Source organism: Trichosurus vulpecula, chromosome 6 (assembly GCF_011100635.1).
Source record: "Trichosurus vulpecula isolate mTriVul1 chromosome 6, mTriVul1.pri, whole genome shotgun sequence".
NCBI lineage: Eukaryota > Metazoa > Chordata > Mammalia > Diprotodontia > Phalangeridae > Trichosurus > Trichosurus vulpecula.
Window position 1 is genome coordinate 144,116,414 of NC_050578.1, and position 18,137 is coordinate 144,134,550.

General features: G+C 36.3%; 1 pseudogene; it reads left to right on the plus strand.

Moving 5' to 3' along the window:
* Window positions 1-9,125: 9,125 nt before the first annotated feature.
* On the plus strand, window positions 9,126-11,742 carry LOC118854798 (annotated as a pseudogene).
* Window positions 11,743-18,137: the final 6,395 nt, after the last annotated feature.

An 18,137-nucleotide genomic window follows, 5' to 3' on the forward strand; every position in this document is an offset into this window, starting at 1 on the left:
ATTTAGTTTCCTCTTTTCCTATTCTAATTCCTTCAATTTCTTTTTCTTCTCTTATTGCTACAGCTAACATTTCTAGTACCAAATTGAATAATAGGGGTGATAATGGACATCCTTGTTTCACCCCTGATCTTATTGGGAATACATCTAGCTTATCCTCGTTACAAATAATGCTTGTTGATGGTTTTGGGTAGATGCTATTGATAATTTTAAGGAAGGTTCCATTTATTCCTATGCTTTCTAGTGTTTTTAATAGGAATGGGTGTTGTACTTTGTCAAAGGCTTTTTCTGTGTCTATTGAGATGATCACATGGTTTCTGGTAGTTTTGTTGTAGATATGGACAATTATGCTAATAGTTTTCCTAATATTGAACCAGCCTTGCATTCCTGGAATAAATCCTACCTGGTCATAGTGGATTATTCTCGTGATGAGTTGCTGCAATCTTTTTGCTAATATTTTATTTAAAATTTTTGCATCAATATTCATTAGAGAAATTGGTCTATAATTTTCTTTCTCTGTTTTGACTCTACCAGGTTTGGGTATTAGTACCATATTTGTATCATAAAAAGAATTTGTTAGGACTCCTTCTTTACCTATTTTCCCAAATAGTCTACAACGTATTGGAATTAGTTGTTCTTTATATGTTTGATAGAATTCACATGTAAAACCATCTGGCCCTGGAGATTTTTTCCTAGGGAGTTCATTGATGGCATGCTCAATTTCTTTTTTTGAGATGGGGTTATTTAGAAATTTTACTTTCTTTTCTGTTACCCTGGGCAGTTTATGTTTTTGTAGATATTCATCCATATCTCTAAGGTTGTCAAATTTATGGGCATACAGTTGGGCAAAATAATTCCTAATTATTGTTTTGATTTCCTCTTTTTAGAGGTGAACTCACCCTTTTCATTTTTGATGCTGCTAATTTGATTTTCTTCTTTTTTTTTTAATCAAATTGGCCAAAGGTTTATCAATTTTATTGTTTTTTTCATAAAACTAGCTCTTTGTTTTATTTATTAATTCAATAGTTTTCTTGGTTTCAATTTTACTAATCTCTCCTTTGATTTTCAGTATTTCTAATTTGGTATTTAATTGGGGGTTTTCAATTTGCTCTTTTTCTAGCTTTTTCAGCTGTATGTCCAGATCATCGATCTCCTTTTTCCCTATTTTATTCATGTAAGCATTTAGGGACATAAAACTTCCCCTAAGAACTGCTTTTGCTGCATCCCATAAGTTTTGGTATGTTGTTTCATTATTGTCATTCTCTTGAATGAAGTTATTAATTGTTTCTCTGACTTGTTCTTTGGCCCACTCATTCTTTAGTATTAGATTATTTAATTTTTAGCTTATTTTTCCATGGTTCTTTATTAAAAATGATTCTTATTGCATCATGATCTGAAAAGGATGTTTCAAATACTTCTGCCTTTCTGCATTGGATTGTGAGGTTTTTATGCCCTAGTACATGGTCAATTTTTGAGTATTTGCCATGTACTTTTGAGAAGAAAGTATATTCCTTTTTATCCCCATTCAATTTTCTCCAGAGGTCTATCATATGTGCCTTTTCTAAAATTCTGTTTACCTCCTTAACTTTTTTCTTATTTATTTTGAGGTTAGTTTTATCAAGTTCAGAAAGGGGGAGGCTGAGGTCTCCCAATATTATAGTTTTGCTGTCTATTTCTTCCTGTAACTCCCTTAACCTCTCCTCTAAGAATTTGTATGGCTTACCACTTGGTACATATATGTTAAGCAATGATATTGCTTCATTGTTTAAGGTGCCTTTTAGCAGGATATAATGTCCTTCCTTATCTCTTTTAATTAAATCTATCTTTACTTTTGCTTTGTCTGAGATTAGGATTGCTACACCTGCTTTTTTTTTACTTTAGCTGAGGCCCAATATATTTTACTCCAGCCTTTTACCTTTACCCTATGTGTATCCCCCTGTTTCAAATGCATTTCTTATAAACAGTATATTGCAGGATTATGGTTTGTAATCCATTCTGCTATCTGCTTCTGTTTTATGAGAGTGTTCATCCCCTGCACGTTCAGAGTTATGATTTCTATCTGTGTCTTTTTCTCAATCCTAGTTCCCCCCATTTACGCTTTTATTTCTCTCTTTCCCCTTCTCCTCCTCAACAAAATTTTGCTTTTGACCACCGCCTTCCTCAGTTTACCCTCACTTTTTATTCCCCTCCCTTATCTTACAGTTTCCCACTTGCTACTTCTCCCCTCCCTTCTGACCACCCCCCTCCCTTTTTCCCCCCTTCCCCTCCTACTTCCTGTAGGACAAGTTAGATTTCTAAACTTATCAGGGTATGTTATTCCCTTCTTGAACTAGATCAGATGACAGTAAAGCTCAAATACTGCTCTTCTCCCTCCCTTCTTTCCCTCTACTACAATATGTTTTTGTGCCACTTCATTTGGTGTAATTTACCCTTTTCTACTACCTCCTTACCTCTTCTCTCATAGCCCACCCTTTATATCTCTTACTTATATTTTTTATCTTTACATCAGTTAATTTGTACAGGCATTCACAACCTATGTATATCCCTTTCAATTGTCATAATAGCTGTACCATTCTCAAGACTGACATATATATGTGTATATATATGTGTATATATATATATATATATATATATATATATATATAAAACATACATAAGATGACATAATCCCACAAAAAGATGCAAACAACCTGCCCTTATTGGTTAATAAGTTTTGTGGGTTTTTTTTTTTCCTCTGGTTACCTTTTTATGTCTCTCTTGAGTTTTGTATTTGGAGATCAAATTTTCCATTGAGTTCTGGCCTTTTTATCAGGAAGGTTTGGAATTCCCTTATTTCATTGAATATCCATCTCCTTGCCTGAAAAATTATACTTAGTTTTGCTGGGTAGTTGATCCTTGGTTGTAATCCCAGCTCCTTTCCCCTTTGGAATATTATATTCCAATTTCTCCTGTCCTTTAATGTGGAAGCTGAGAGATCCTGCATGATCCTGACTAGTTCCACGATATCTGAATTTCTTCTTTGTGGCTGCTTGCAGTATTTTCTCCTTGAGTTTATATTTCTGAAATTTGGCTATAATATTTCTTGGTGTTTTCAGTTTGGGATCTCTTTCAGGGGGTGATCGGTGAATTCTTTCAATGACTATTTTGCCCTCAGGTTCTAGGACCTCTTGGAAGTTGTCTTTCATAATTTCTTCGAAGATACTGTCAAGGCTCCTTTTTTCATTATGGATTTCCAGTGGACCAGTAACTCTTAAATTGTCTCTCCTGGATCTATTTTCCAGGTCAGTTGTTTTCCCAATCAGGTATTTCACATTTTTTTCTATTTTTTCATTCTTTACATTTTGTTTTACTACTTCTTGGTGCCTCATAGATTCATTAGCTTCCACTTGCTCAACTCTAATTTTTAATGAGTTAATGTTTTCATTTTGCTTTTGAGGCTCCTTTTCCAATTGGTTGATTTTTACCTCTCAGGGTGTCATTTTCTTTTTTTAGATTCTATATCTCCGTAGCCATTTCACCAATTTTATTCTTTATGGACTTGATTTCATCTTCTTTTAGCTCCCTAATTTAGTTTTTTAAATCCTCCTTTAGCTCTCCCAGCAATGCTTTTTGGGCTGGAGACCAGTTCACATTACCTTTTGAGGTATCAGACACGTCTATAGTGTCATTGCTGTCCTCTTCTATGTTGGTATTTTGATCCTGCCTGTCTGCATAAAAAGAATCTATTATCCTTGGTTTTTTTGTGTTCTTCTTCCTGTTTGTTGTTTTGCCTTTTCCAGGCTTTACAACAAATTTCTGCCTATGTGGCTCAGGGCTCTCTGTCCCAGCTTTCTTTTTCTGGGGATTGTGAGTCTAGAATTATAGCCTTCAGTCTCCTGAGGTGTGGGGGAGTGGTCTGGCTCCCTGGCATCTCACTCCCTATGGGTGCTCTCCAGCACTTGCTTTTCAGCAATGGTCTCAGCTGTTTGTTGTTTGAGCTGATCTCTGGCACTTCTCCTGGGGGAGCAAAATTACGTCTGGGCTCCTGGTGTTGACCCCTGCTGACTCTGCCCCTCTGGGACTAATGAACTTCTATTATTTGACCACTGAAGCCCCACTTCTTTCTCCTCTGTTCCAGCATTCTCCCCCCCCCCCCCCCCGAGGAATTCTCTGGTTGGGGATGGGAGGGATTAGAGCCATTTACCTTGACATTATGTCTCCCGGAAGTTCAAGAAGCTGAGTTTCTGGGCTGTAAGCATCAGGAGTGGGTGTTTTCCCAGCCAGTGGCATTGCGCTGCCTCTCCACTTCCACAGACTGGCGTCTTGTGTTGGGGGGCCTGGGGATCTCCGCCGGTTTCGGGCGCCTGGCTTTTTCCCAGCCTGTCTCCCATGTGGATTTCCCAGCCGGCTGCTTCCACTTTGGTCTGGAGCAGCTCCACACTGAGCACTCTCCAATCCTACAGGTTCGTGCCTTTGGCCTTTCAGATTCTCCCGGCTCGGAGATTTGCCCCGCACAGACTGTTCGTGGTTTCTGACTCTCTCAAATCTGCTCAAATTCTCTTTTTTATAGGAATCTGACAGACCTTGTGAGAGAGCTCCGGTAAGACGCTGCCTTCATGCGGCCATCTTGGCTCCGCCCCGCTCCCCCCTCTTCACTATTTCAATTGTATATCTATGTAACTTAAAAAAAAAAAAAAACTTCTTTCCTTAAAATGATATTTCTATACAAAAAACTATAAAGCATCATCAGAGTCCTAACTGTTATGTCTCATTGTGGCAATGAGATGAATTTAGATTCTTGAAGTCTAAGTCAGTAAAATGCATACTTGGGCAATTTTTACCATATTTGAAAAAAAAATATGAAACAAGTACTGTCCTAAAGGACAAAAAAAAAATGCAGCCACAGACTGAGGAACATCACATGTAAGAAAAGAGGAGCTCATTTACAGTAAGCTGGTCATTCAGTAATGAATTCTTTGGCTATGGAAAAACAGTGGAAAACAATTAAAAATGGCCTTTGTTCCTATTATACTTTTTTTTGATTTGCTGTTTTAGTGAGAATAGTGGAGATGGAGACAAGGAGTGTGAAAAAATGCCCCATTCTCGGGCTAAGTGCAAATTTTATTTCTCTAACTGTGAAATCCTCCAATGTTTCTGCCAAGAAAACCCAACATGGGGTCATGAATTGTTGAGCACAACTGAAATGACTGAAGGACAACAATAAATATGATTTCTACAACAAATAATTTATTTCACCAGTGACAAAAGAGACACCCTATTTGGACTGTAACATTATAGTCTTTCATTTGCCACATAATTAAGTTAAAAAAAAATAAACACTGAAGAAACTGGAAAGAAGGAAGATTTATATCTAAAGGATTCCCATGGAGGAAGTAACTTAATCTTTATGTTACCAATTCTCAAAATATATGAATAAGAATATGGGAAACTTTTTTTTTTAATCTAGCCAAGATGACAGTCTGATCTGAGGCAGAACACTCAACTTCCACATACATGCTCTGGCAAAAACTTAAAATTCTACACCAAATATTCCTCAAGAAACCCAATGAGAAACTATGGTAAATGACTAACTACAGTGGGCCAAAAAATAAGTCAGCCAAAAGCTCAGAGGCAATAGGTGAGGAAGATGCTAACAAAGTCAATGAAAAAGCAGGCCAAAAAATCAGCAGTTTCCAGAGCTGCCAAAGATGTGCCAGAGTTATATAGAGCCTCCAGCGATCTCCACAGTAAACAAGAATGGAGTCCTCTTACCCCACATCTCACATGGAAAAAGCCCCAGGGAGGACAGAAAAGCCCAAGTTGGAAACACTGGAAGGTCCAAGGAACTGTGACCCTGAGTGACCAGTGCAATTGTAACCAACAGCCCAGGACAAAGTGCCAATGGATCCCAAGATCCCTTGCACTCTCTACTGAGATGTTGCAATGGGCCCTGAAACTACTGAAGATACAATACTCTGAACCTCAAAAATGCAAGGGGTTAAACCTGGGAAGTTCGAGGCCAGTGCAGAACCAAATATTCTACTAAAACTATAGCAAAAGAACAGACAGAAGACCTAGAATAAAGACCTGATTCAGGAACTAAAGCTAGAGAGATGAATAAAAGAAAGACAATTCCCAAAAGATGGAGAGAATAACTTCATATTAACTGTAAGCAGAAACGTAAAGGGAAAAGGGGGGCATTTCTATAAGGAATAAATGATTGACTAAATATAATGATGGAAGAGGTAAAAATTAAATGAAAACTCTGGAGGAAAGAATTGGAAAATTTGAAAGAGCTTAGAAAAGAAAGCAATAACTTTACTCAATGGACTGCCTGAAAAGAAATAGAGCAAACACATATCGATAACTCTCTTAAGGAGGGAAAATATTAAAACAAAAACAAGGGCTGGTAAAAATAGTAATAAATGTAAAGCATGTGACATAAGAAACATGGTCTGTAAAAAAGTCCTGGACATTTTTTAAAGAAATCATAAGTGGAAACAGTGCAGATATGTTCAAAGTGGAGGACAAGTTGCAGATTGAATAAATATATCAATCACCTTCTAAAAAAGAGAAGTAACAATAATAGCATAGCCAAAATGTAGAGCTTCCAAGACAAAGAATAATTACCAACAGCATCCAAAAATTGTTCATACACCAAGGATCCACAGTCAGAATCTCTTGAGACCCCTCAGCTTTCAGTATGAAGAAAAGAAGAGCTTGGAATAAAATATTTCTCTTGTAAACAAGAATAATATACCTTCCAAAAGTGAGTATAATCCAACAAGGAAAAAAAACCGAATTCTGGACTTTCAAAACTTTCTAAAGAAATGAGCAAAACTGACTATGAACTCTGAAATGCAAAAACAAGTGTAAAAAGAAATCTAGGTAGGACTATTATTTAAATTAAAGTATCTGTATGATGATATATTGTTGACATTCCAATAAGGGGAGAAGAAAGGTTCTCTTCAGAGTTTTAATGTCTTCAAAAGACATTAAATGTGTTAAATAAGAAAAACAGAGAACTGGTGGGGGGATTAGTTCTGTTCTGAGGTTTTTAAGAGTTGAAAGAAAAAAGAAGCTAAAAGAAAGAATACATTCATGTAGAAAGAAGAAAGAAAACCATAGAACTAATGCTTTTAATTATTGTGGTATATGAAGAATACCCACATATGGAGGAAGGGATAGGGGAAACATGCATCATGTGAATCTCATCTGAAACAGACAAAATAGATTCGAATTCACACACTCATATACATGAACAATTTGATTAAAAAATATGTCAAAGTCATTAGGCAAATAGGAAGGATAAGAAAAGGAGTTAGGAGAATAGAAAGGAGATTGAAAATTATATATTTTAAGTGATTACTTCATTGTGGTCATTCAACTGATCAAAAGTTTCAGAGAATATATGATTCCACAAGGCTTGTAGTTTGACTACAAAAACAAATCATTTAGTTAAGATATACAGTACACAAAGCTCAATGGAGTATTCAGGGAGGACTGCAGATTTGGCTGCAAGAAGATTAAAGCTAAGGAGCTAAATTAGTCTACAAGCTAAGAAGTCAAATTGTACAAGGTTTTTGAAATTAATTTTATATTGTTGAATTTATTATATATATATATACATATACATACCTATGTGTATATCTATATGCATGCATGTGTGTATATATACACAAATATGCATACATAAACATATATGTGTATGTACACAGACATACATATATACATACACACATATATGTCACACACACACATCCTCAGGCGTACATATGTATGTGTTTTTGTTGTTCAGCCACTTCAGTTGTATACAAAACTTTGTGACCTTATTTGTTGTTTTCTTGGCAAAGATTCTGGAGAGGCTTGCCATTTTCTTCTCCAGCTCATTTTACATAAGAGGCAACTAAGAAAAACAGAGTTTAGTGACTCATGCAGTTTATAAGTGTCTGAGGTCTGATTTGAACTCAGGTCTTTTTAACCTAAGGCCAGTGCTCTACACACTGTGACACCTAGGTGTCCTAGTATGCATGTGTATTATACTCATATATGGATCAATATATCGATCTCCATATGAATATATAGATAGTATAAATATGAATATATATTTACATATTTATATGGAGATCGATTTATCGATCCATACATGAGCATAATGCACATATATACATTTCCATATGTATATATGTACAGATAAACACAGATGTATCTACATTATGGAGATGGATAGATAGACCCATGTATGTGTATGTGTGTATATATATATATACATATATATATATATATATATATATATATATGTGTGTGTGTGTGTGTGTGTGTGTGTGTAATATTGATATATATGGATATAGTCTACACCTGTGACTTCATTGTTTTTTGGAAGCTTGCTATGAGAAATCTCCTCTAGCAATGCAAGGTAGCATATAATCTTTAAGCATTGCCTAAAGCAGGCCTACACAATCTGTGGTCTGTGAGCCACTTACAGCATGCTAAAGGATTTTGGGTGGACTGCAAAAAATGTAGAGGATGTTTTCCTTTGGCATGATGTAAGCAGTCTAAGGACTGCAGGTTGTACAGGCCTGGCCTAGAGCATTAAGAGGATAAATGACTTGACTAGAGCCTCTCAAGCCAGCTGTTTATGTACTACATACATTTACATGAAGTTCAGAGAAATGTAGGAGGAGTGATTAAATAGATGAATCCACAGAGGCATTAGAAACGTGAACATGCCTATGGGACACAGAATAATGGTGATTTAAGCATGCAAGTAAATTTTGTATTTAGCATTGTTCTAGTTCCCTTTCTCAATCACCTCATTCTCTATTTCTAAAAGCTGACTTCTACTTCAATGTCCTATTTCTTCTCTTCTCACTTTAATAGTTAAAAGTTTTCCTTTATATTAATTCCTATACTGAACACAACTCACTTCACTAAATTGTCTCTGTTTCTCGCTGCTGCTTCTAACAAGGTTTACCTTGTACTGAAAAAAAAATTAATTCCTGCACGTATATTTATTAAGTACCATGGAACTGTCATAGGCATTGGACATAGAAATATAACTATCACCTAGATATTACTTTAAGTTTATACTCTATTGAAAGTTTCACAGGTGACGATTTAAGAGACCTTTAGGTGTCTTAGATTAAGAAATGTCAACAGAAGAAGTTTCAGGTTTAGTTGATTCCATGAATGATATGAATAAAGGCATAGAGGAAAGAGAATATAGGTCAAGAATGATGGACAATGGTTTATTATTCATTCAGTATTACCAGATTGTGATAGGTGAAGACCAGGAGTGTGAGATAACGATTGAAAGAAAGGAAGGAGTCGCACACACCATGGTAGGTCTAAAATGTTGGCCTCAAAAGGTGACACTCTTGTTCTTCCAGGAGCAGAGCCAAGATGGTAGAGCAGAGAAAGAACTCAGCCAAACTCTCCCAACACTTCCTTTTAAACTACTTTAAACTAACACCTCAAGTCAAAACGTGGAGTGACAGAGCCAACAAAAGGTCAGGGTGAAACATTTTTCCCACTGAGTTGGAAAAGGATTTAGCAAGTGAGAAGGAGAGATCTGTGGCACAGGAGGTAGGGCTTGGCCATGTGGATGAAGCCACAGTAGTGGGATTAGGTATTGGCTACAGAAGTAGCTGCAGCTTTGGGAGCTCTCAAGCCACACATGGTAAAGGGACGTGCAACTACTTCTACAGAGATTATGTCATGCTCTTATGCTAGCACAGGAGGAAGGAGTGGACACTGTTTGGTAACTCTACTTTTCACAACAAAATGCTGGGAGAAGAGCCAATTTTAATATAAAGTTCAAAATCAAGCAATAGGTTGGGGAAATAAACAAATAACAAAAAAAGGAAAAAAAAATAACCCAACCATGAAAACCTAATATGGTGACAGGGAACATCAAGAGAAAAGATTCAGATGAAGACAATGAAATTGAAACAGCTACACACCAAGACTCAAAGGAAACAAAAATGTGTGTCAGACACATGTCCAACAAGAATTCTTACGAAAGCTAAAATATTTTTTTTCAAAATCAAATAAATGTGTTAAATGAAATGTTACCTAAAGAAATGAGTGCTTGAAGAAAATTATAAAAGAAAATAAGTATCTTGATAAAGCAAAAAAAATTATAAAAAAAATAAAATTTTTAAAAAGAACTGGCCAAATGAATACAAATAGGTACAAAACTTCATTGATGAAAATAAATGCTTAAAAAACAGAATTAAACACTAGGGAAAAAAAAAAAACTGGTAAAATACTCACTAAAGAATATCATTCCATAAAAATTAGAATTGGGAAAATGGAAGTTTTAGGCAGCTAGGTGGCAGAGTGGATAAGAGTGCTGGCCTTGGAGTCAGGAAGACTCATGATTTCAAATCTTAACTCAGACACTTATTAACTGTGACCCTGGCCAGTTCACTTAACCCTGTTCGCCTTAGTTCTCATCTCTAAAATGTGTTGGAGGAGGAAATGGTGAACCATCTTTGCTAAACAAACAAACCAACAAAAACAGATAGTTATGGAGACTATTAAACTTTCAATTCTTTCAAGGTGGTATGATTTAAGGGGAATTGTTTTTGCTATTCTCCTGGCTTGTGCTCTGGTCTGTGAAAGAGCACAAGTACTCTTTTCCATCATGGTACAACTCAGAAAAATTGAGCATTATCTTTCAGGGTAAAAGATGGACGTTCAAAAAATAAGGGAGGCCAATCCCCCTTGCCTCCCCTCAGGCTGTAGACCAGTTGTTGGAGGCCCGGAGGTGTGTGGGAGCCTTTTGTCCACTGGAGGCCACCGTAGGGGCAGCCAACGCTGCTGCTTCTTCCGCTTCCTCTGCAGAGTGAGCCACAGGTCGTGAAGCCAGAATTCGGCCCCTGGAGAAGGGGGTCAGGGTGAGTTTGGAGGGTATGGAAGAGGTGGTGACCGAGGAGGCTTTGAGGGCCGAGGAGGTTTTGGGGGACATGACCATGGAGGCTTTGGAGATCATGGTGTCCCAGGAGGGGACCGAGTAGGGTTCCAATCTGCTGGTGGTAGAGGGAGAGGCAACCCCCTGGGGTCAAGGCCGGGGCTGTAGAAGAGGTTTCCAAGGTAGAAAGAAGGTCGCTGTGGAGCCGCATCGACGTGAGGAAGTTTTTATTTGTCGCAGAAAAGAAGATGCTCTGCAAACCAAGAGCATGGTGCTCGGGGAATCAGTCTGTGGTGAGAAGAGAATCACTGGAGGATGGCGAGGCGAAATTGGAGTGCCATATTTGGAACCCCTTTCCTATCAAAGCTGGCTGCAGCCATCCTGGGTGGAGTGGATCAGATCCACTTCTGAGTTGGGACCAAAGCACTCTACCTTGGGAACAGCATCAGGTACTACCATCTCACATGTCTCTGACATTATGGGTCCTGTAGGTCTGGTCTGTACTGTCAAGTCTTCTCATCAACGTGGCCAAGACCTCATCAACGTGGCCAAGAAGAGGACAGACATCATTCCCATCATTGAGGATGCGCAACATCCTCGAGAGTACCATATGCCTGTTGGGCTAGTGGATGTGATTTTTGCTGATGTGGTCCAGCCTGGATCAGTCTCGAATTGTGGTCCTCAATGCACACAACTTCCTGCACAAAAATGGATATTTTGTGATCTCCATTAAGGCCAACTGCATAGACTCCACAGCCTCCCCTGAAGCTGTGTTTGCCTCGGAAGTCAAAAAAATGCAGCAATAAAACATGAAGCCACAGGAACTGTTCACCTTGGAGCCTTATGAGTGAGATGGCATGTACAGGGTCCCCCCACCCCCACCCCCAGCTAAAGGAAGTATCTGCTAAGTAACTGTCACCTTTCCTGTCCCAGCCCCATCCCCCCCTCATTTTCTACTCTAGCTATTTTGTCTCAGGTCTTTGTATTTTTTTTTATTAAAAGGTGTGACCCTGACCCCCTTCTCCAAAATAGGGGACATTAAATCAGTCCTGATGAAAAGACCAGAACTGAAGAGAAAATATGATCTTAAAATCCAAGACTCAAGAGAAGCTATGACAAGGTAACTGGGAAAGAAAGGAAAAAAAAAAACCAAACAAATGTTATTCAATAAGATTTAAACTATTTTCTCTACATAGGAAGCTGATACTTATAACCTTTTAGAACTGTATCTCTATTATAGCAGTTATAAGGAGTATACATAGACAGAAGACATGGGTGTAAGTTGACTTTGATGTGATGATAGAAAAAATGGGTAAAAAAAAAGATTGTACTCCAAGAAAAGGAAAGGGAGAGGCAGAATAGGGCAAATTGCATCACATGAAAAGGCACAAAAGACCTATTTACAGTAGAGGCAGAGAAGGGAGGGAGTGTGCATTGTCTGAACAGTACTCTCAACAGATTTGTCTCAAAGAGGGAATAACATACACATTCAGTTGGATATAGAAATCTGTCTTACTCTATAGAGAAGTAGTAGGGGAAAGGAAAGAGAAAGAGAGGACTGGTAAAAGGGAGGTCAGAAAAGAATGCAGAAGTAGGAGGGGAAAGAGAAAAGAAAAGCAGGAGGCTGATAGATGGAATGGCAGATTGAAGGAGGTGATGGTAATAGTGAAACTGGTGAGATTGGGACAGGGTGAAAGGAGAGAGAAAAGTATAAATGGGGAAAAATAGGATGGAGGGAAATACACAATAATCATAACTGTAAATGGGATGAATTCTCCCATGAAACAACAGTGGATATTAGAGTGGATTAAAAACCATAATTTCACAATATGTTGTTTGCAAGAAACACATTTGAAACATAGATGTACACACAGAGTACAAGTAAAAGACTGGAGCAGATTATATAATACTACAGCTGAAGTAAAAAAAAAGCAGGGGTAGCAATTTTGGCTTCAGACAAAGGAAAAGTAAAAATAGTTATAATTAAAAGACATAAGGAAGGAAACTACATCTTGCAAAAAAGTGTATCAACAACGTGGCTAGCAGCTGCTGTAAAGGTGTAAGACCCAACATGACCAGCAGCAAGAGCTGCCAGCCCAGGTTCTTTGATCTGCTTTTCTAAGGAAAGTGATTTTAAGGGGTTAACAATCTTACTGTAATTAAATATACATATATCATTCACTTAGTTCAGGGGGAAAAGCCAGCACCCTGAACTTCAGAGCAAATTCAAACAGAAATTACAAACAGACAATATAAACAGACCAAATCACAATACATAGTTACCAGAGAAGCACCAACATCTGGGTTTTTTTTCAAAGCCGGGGGGGCTCCAGTGGCTACCCAAAGTCACCACATCACCACTCTTCCAGTGAGTGAGAGCCCCAAGCAAAATCCTATCCTCTTAAGTTTATATGCCTTTTTCAGGATCAAAGGGCATCACAACCATGCAACTCAAATGTGAACTTTCCCTATGTGAGGGAAATTCCCAAATGTGAGGCTTTCTCTAGATTTAAGCAGGTCATCAAAGGCTCCTGATTTAATCAAAGAAAAAAAAAGCCAGATCATTGATTACCTAAGTGCTCCAAAAGAGAAAACAATAAAAAATAGTCCCATCTTAGTTATCAATACAAAAGGTACCATGAACAATGAAGTAATATCAATATTAAACCAGATATGTGTCACTTGGTATAGCATCCAAATTCTTAGAGAAGTTAAGTGAATTACAGGAACAGTAAAAGTATACTAGTAGGGGACCTCAACATCCCAGTCTTAAAACTAGATAACTCTAACTACAAAATAAACAAGAGAGAAGCTAAAGAGGTGAATGGAATTTTAGAAAAGTTAGATATGGTAGAACTCTGGAGAAAACTGAATGGAAATAGAAAAGAATATACCTTTTTCACAGTGATAGATGGCACCAACATAATAATTGGCCATGTAGTAAGGCATAAAAACCTCACACTCTAATGTAGAAAGGCAGAAATATTAAATGCATCTTTTTCAGATCATGATGCAATAAAAATTACATGTAATAAAGGTCCATGGAAAATGGGGGTAGAAAGGAATACATCTTTTTCTCAGAGGTACATGGCACCTACACAAAATTTGACCATGTATTAGGGCATAAAAACTTCACAGTCCAATGTAGAAATGCAGAAATACTAAATACATCCTTTTCAGATCATGATACAATAAAAATTATGTGTAAAAAGACAATGGAAAGATAGGCTAATAACTAATTGGAAACTAAATAATCTAATCCTAATAAATGAGAGGGTCAAACAATAAAACCTAGAAAAAACAATTATTTCATCTCAGAGAATGATAATGAGACAACATACAAAAACTTATGGGATTCAGTCAAAGCAATTCTTAGGGGAAATGTTATATCTTTAAATGCTTACAAAAATAAAATAGAAAAAAAGGATAATCAACCAAAAAAAAAACCTACTTGAAGTAACTATCAGTTATTTCTCTCATATTAGCCAATATGATAAGTGTAGGGTGGTACCTCTGTATTGTTTTAATTTGTGTTTCTCTAATCAATAGTGATTTAGGGCATTTATGTGATTATAGATAGTTTTGATTGCTTTGTCTGAAAACTACCTATATAAGGTATGCCTAACTGCCTATAAGGTATATAATATTCATATCTCTTGACCATTTATCAATTGAGGACTGGCTCTTATTTTTATAAACAAGCATTCCTTAAGTGCCCTCAGCGTATCAGGCTTTATGCTAAGTTCTGGGAACATAAAAAAAAAAAAAGGAAAATGGCCCAGTCTTCAAGAAGTTAACATTTTGTAAGAGGAGACACCACCTGAATATATAGGCATGTCCAAATTATACACAAACCTGACACAATGAAATGGAGGGAGGGAGCAAAAATTGCCTCTGACTTGAACTTAGAAGTATTAGTAAAATGATTAATTCAATTAGGAATTCATTGATATTTATTTGCATATGGCTTGAGGAAAAAAATATGAATTGTCTAAAAATAGGTGTTTTTTGTCTTAGAAAAATTCATAGCTCTTTTAGTGGTGGCAAAGAATTGAAAATTAAAGGGATATCCATCAATTGGGGAATATCTAAATAAGTTATTTTTATGAATGTGGTAAAATATTATTTTGTTATAAGAAATAATGAGCAAGATGCTATCAGGAAAAAACCTGAATGGAACAAGGAGAACATTGTTTACAGTAACAAGCAATATTCTTCAGTGAGGAATTGTGAATGACTTAGCTATTCTCACCAATACAATGACGCAAGACAGTTCTGAAGGAGATATGATGAAAAAGGATCTCCATATCCAGAGGAAGAACTAATGGAAACTGAGCTCAGGTTGAAGCTCAGATTGAAGCATACTTTTTTCGTTATTTTCTTCATTTTTCTTGGTTGTTTGGTTTGGGCTTTTTGGTCTGTGTTTTCTTGCAAGGCATGATTAACATGGAGATACATTTTGCCTGACTGCACTACATTTACATAACCTATTTCCAATTGCTTGCCTTCTCAATGAGGGGGGAGGAGAGGAATGAAGGGAAAGAATTTGAAACTCAAAATTTTTAAATGAATACTAAAATTATCTTTACATGTAATTGGGGAAAAATAAAATATTAAATTTAAAAAGAAAAAAGAAAGTGTTGTGAAGGTGATTTGTAGATGAATTAAGTTGAAATAAGATGAAATAAGAAAAACCTTACGGAGTATATTACAATAGACCAAGTCCTGAAGTAGTATGGTTTCCTTGAAATTGAATAGGAGGGACTATATACAAGAAATGATTACAGATGTTGAATCAGTAGTATTTGGCCTCTGGTTGAATTCTAGGGTTAAGGTTTATATCCCAAGGTTATAAGTGCTGTTAACTGAGAAGATGACAGTGACACTAATAGAAATACAAAAGTTTTGGAATGGAAAAGATTTTGGTAGAATATGACATTTAGTTTTGAACAAGTTAAATTTATTACTGGTAGGACATGCAGATGAGTATAATTAGTGAAAATTTGGAAACACTGGAATGGAGCTTTGGGTTCTGATAAAGATTTGGGCCAGTTGAATTCATGAGAATGGATGAAATTGATAGGGCAGAGAATTCCTCGGAAGTCACCTGAGGCATATATATGTTACATGCCTTGTCTAGGATCACATGGTATCAGAAATGAAATTTGAACCTGCGCCTTCATGATTTAGTGCAACTCTCTATCCATTATTTCATACTGCCTTTCTAAATTAAGCCTGATAGAATTCTATGAGTGATCATTACACCATGGATTTAGAACTGTAAGAGATCACAAAAGTATTCTTTTCTCATCCCTTCATTTTACAATTTATGAAACTGAGGCCCAGAAGAGTTTTGACATTTAGTAGAATACGAGTTGCCTGCAGGAAAGAATTGTTTTATTTTTAGTTTTCCTATGCTCTGAACAGTTTTTACATATTAGGTGCTTAATAAATACTTAGTCATTTTTGATTGCCCAAAGTCATACAGATAGAATATGTTAGTTAAATTTTAATGCAGCTCTTCTGACTGTAGAACCCATGTGATTTCCATGAAAGCAAAATGATATATTAAATCTGTCCTGTTTTAAACAACTAACATACTACCTTGTACCTTTTATGTAGTAGGCTTTTAATATATAAATGCTTTTGGAATTCTTTCATAAATTGAGAAAACTATAAACAAACATTATTAACATCCATTTTATTTTAACAAAAACAATCCAATTACATGTGCAGCTTATTGTGATCCTCCTCATGTATACTGTACCTAAAAATAATGCAGAATTTAAAAAAAATATATAAGCACAGTCACCAAATGCTAAATGAATATTGATTTACTAAGAGCCAATCTACTTAAGTTCACAAATAGATAAAATATACAATTGTGGTATTTTGTGCTCTAAATTAGTAAAAATGAGATTCATTTTGCATTTTAAAGCAGGAAACAATTCAAAATTAATTGGAAATATAATTTCATAAAGAATGTCCTTAGCATGATCAGATCCAATGGATAAATTCATGAAGTCATTTAGCAAGGATATTTGGTAGAGATTTGTAGTTTCCAGGAGACCTATATAGGTCAGCTGAACAAATGATAGTAATTCCATGTCTCTGCTTCTGCAACGGTGCTGAAATGGGATAGAACTTAGCACCATTAATATAGTGTACTGTTCACTCAAAGCATTTTCTTAATTAGGATATACATGTGCTTCCAAGTGTGCATTTTTAATAACAGGTTGAGAGCCAGAGGTCAACCCTTATTTACATAAAAATGGGAAATGAAAAGGGAAGGCAAAATCAGATGTTAATATCAAAAGGCAAAATGTTAATGAGAGAGCCATCTTGAACAAAAGACATTACCCTAGTCCATTGAGCACTATTGATTATTCATTTTCTACACTTGTAAGCAGATTCAAATCACTGCTGAAATGGAATACTATGAGAGGCTTGAAACAGAAGGGAGCAATGGTGCTCAAGTTTAATGAAATCCTTAGCAAAGTTTACAAAGTGGAGTGACTTAGTTACAGAAATCAAGGATCCCCTCAGGGCATAGATCTATGTTCAAGAGGCCCTAAGTGCCCTTAAATTTTATATTGAGTAGATCTGGTATGGATTGGAGGTGTCCAATAACAATGGTCAAGTGCTGCGGTAAGAATGTATGTAATAAATATTGGAGTTGAAAGCATAGAAGAGAGTGTCTAAGCATAGAGAATCTAGTCTTATTTTTTGTGGAAGGCTTAAGGTACTAAAATGTTACTTGGACTTTTCACATATTGCCACTAAAAGAATCCATTTTTAATAGCATAAACATTCACTTATAAGAATACATAATTACATATACATACAAATGTGTATATATAAATATATATGTGCACATGATTAGCTAGGATATAGGAGAATAGGATAAGATACAGTTCCATATGATATGATAGGATATAACAGTATACATAGGACACAATTGGGTCAGGAAGGATAAGATACTGAATCATTGTGAATTGTACTTCTAAGTCTATAACAGTTTGCTAGTCCTGGGGACACACAACCAAAATTGAAACATCCCTCCCCTTAAAAAAGCTTGCATTAAGACAATGAAAGTTCGAAATAGGGTGGTTAAAATGTGACTGGGGAAGAGTGGACAAATTCAGAAGATACTTTGAAAATAAAATTGTAAAGCCATCCATTGACTGGACATAGGTAGTGAAGTAAAAAAAGTAAAGGGGGAAGGTGATTTCTGCTTTGCTCATGG